Below are 2,367 nucleotides of genomic sequence, written 5' to 3'. Positions count from 1 at the left end.
TACATCAAGGCACGGCACACCAAAACTGCAGCTCATCATCACCCCTCCCCTCCCCCCCCCCCCCCGATACCTGAGGCGTCCCTCTTACATTGCACCCCAAGAACTGCAAAGTCGCTATGAAAAGCGCCACGAGTCACGCGGTGCGAGGAATATAAAGAATAAAAGGGGATGACGTCACATTTTATTTTGAAATATATAAAAAGAATAGATCTTTTTATTGTAATAAATACCTCTTTTTTACAATAAATAAATAAAAAAAAAAAAAAAAAAACAGAAGTGCATTAGCAATGTTAAAATGAAAAAATAAATACGTTGATCATTTTTAAATAAATAAATAAACATGAGTTGGTCTCGTAAAGATGCAAAAGGTTTAAATTTGGCCTTCTTGATGTGTCTGGAAGAAAGTTGACGTTGTCATTTTCATGGCAATCTGGAAAAAAAAATAAAAAAAATAAAATTACTCATTTATACAGCTTGAGATATAAAAATGTTCAGATTCATTGGTGAATTATTTTCTTCTATTAAAATAATAACAAAAGAATAAAAGAATAAGAACGGTCATTTCATAGTCCATTTATAAAGGTCATTGTGGGTGAAATGTTTTCTTTTCTATAGCCTATAAATTGTCAGTGGAGTCAGAGTCCCGCCCCTTTTTATAGGTTACAAATTGATTAATTAAATCTCTCAGTGGCCCCTCCTACACACGCCTCCATTCATCTCCACACAGCTGCTGTGATGGCTTTATATTATTATTATTATTATTATTATTATAATATGTTATTATTATTATTATTATTATTATTATTATTATTAATATATGTAATAATTAATATTATTAATATTAATAATGCTATATTTTCCAAATAATTTATTAAATCTCTTAGTGGCCCCTCGTATATGCTCCTCCATTCCTGAACCTCCTCCAGAAAAAAAACAAAGACAAAAAAACAGTCTTATATTATTATTATAATTTAATATTAATACTTCCATTTAAAATTGATTCCTTAAATCTCTCAGTGGACTCTCCTACATGCTCCTTTATTCATCTCCACACAGCTGCTGTGATGGCTTCCTAATTTAATCCTCCACAAAAAACGTTATATTTTTATTATTATAATTATAATATGTTATTATTAATATTATTATTATAATATGTTAATAATAATAATAATAATAATAATAATAATATTATTATTATTAGCTGCTGTGATGGCTTCCTAATTTAATCCTCCACAAAAAACGTTATATTATTATTATTATTATAATATGTTATTATTAATATTATTATTATTATTATAATATGTTATTATTATTATTATTATTATTATTATTATTATATGTTATTATTAGCTGCTGTGATGGCTTCCTAATTTAATCCTCCACAAAAAACGTTATATTATTATTATTATTATTATTATTATTATAATATGTTATTATTAATATTATTATTATTATTATAATATGTTATTATTATTATTATTATTATTATTATAATAATATGTTATTATTATTATTATTATTATTATTAATATTAATAATAATATTTTGTTTTCAAAATAATAAATTAAAACTCTTATTGGCCCCTCGTACATGCTCCTCCATTCCTAAACCTTCTCAAGAAGAAAAAAAAAATAACGTTATATTATTATTCATTCATCTCCACACAGCTGCTGTGATAGTTTCCTAAACTTCCGCAAAAAAAAAAAAAAACTTTATATTATTCTATGTTATTATTAATATTATTATTAATATTAATAATAATGTTTTGTTTTCCAAATAATTAATAAAATCTCTTAGTGGCCCCTCGTACATGCTCCTTCATTCCTAAACCTCTTCCCAAAAAAACTAAATAAAAACTTATATTATTATTCATTCATCTCCGCACAGCTGCTGTGATGGCTTCCTCCTAATCCTCCACAAAAACAAAACAACTTTATATTATTATTATTATTATTATTATTATTATTATTATTAATAATAATAATAATAATAATAATAATAATAATAATAATAATGTTTTGTTTAAAAAATAATTAATTAAATCTCTTAGTGGCACCACGTACATGCCCCTCCATTCCTAAACCGCTTCCCAAAAAAAAACTTATATTTTTATTCATTCATCTCTATACAGCTGCTGTGATTGCTTCCTAATCCTCCACAAAAAAAAAAAAACAAGAACAAAAAAAAACGTTATAATATTATTATTATACGTTATTATTAATATTATTATTATTAATAATAATAATAATGTTTTATTTTAAAAATAATTAATTAAATCTCTCAGTGGCCCCTCGTACATGCTCCTCCATTCCTAAACCTCATCCAAAAAAATAAATAAACTTATATTATTATTAATTCATTCATCTC

General features: G+C 24.8%; 1 protein-coding gene across 1 annotated transcript in view; it reads right to left on the bottom strand.

Annotated features, from left to right (window-relative positions):
• Positions 1 to 268: 268 nt before the first annotated feature.
• Positions 269 to 2,367, bottom strand: part of CALCB (calcitonin related polypeptide beta) — a 12,194-nt gene continuing 10,095 nt past the window's right edge. The window contains exon 5 of the mRNA XM_040327861.1: positions 269 to 430. The gene's annotated coding sequence lies outside the window, so the exon portion shown is untranslated. The remainder of the gene's footprint in view (positions 431 to 2,367) is intronic.

This window comes from Rana temporaria, chromosome 11 (assembly GCF_905171775.1).
Source record: "Rana temporaria chromosome 11, aRanTem1.1, whole genome shotgun sequence".
Classification (NCBI taxonomy): domain Eukaryota; kingdom Metazoa; phylum Chordata; class Amphibia; order Anura; family Ranidae; genus Rana; species Rana temporaria.
This window is presented reverse-complemented; position numbering and strand designations above follow the sequence as displayed.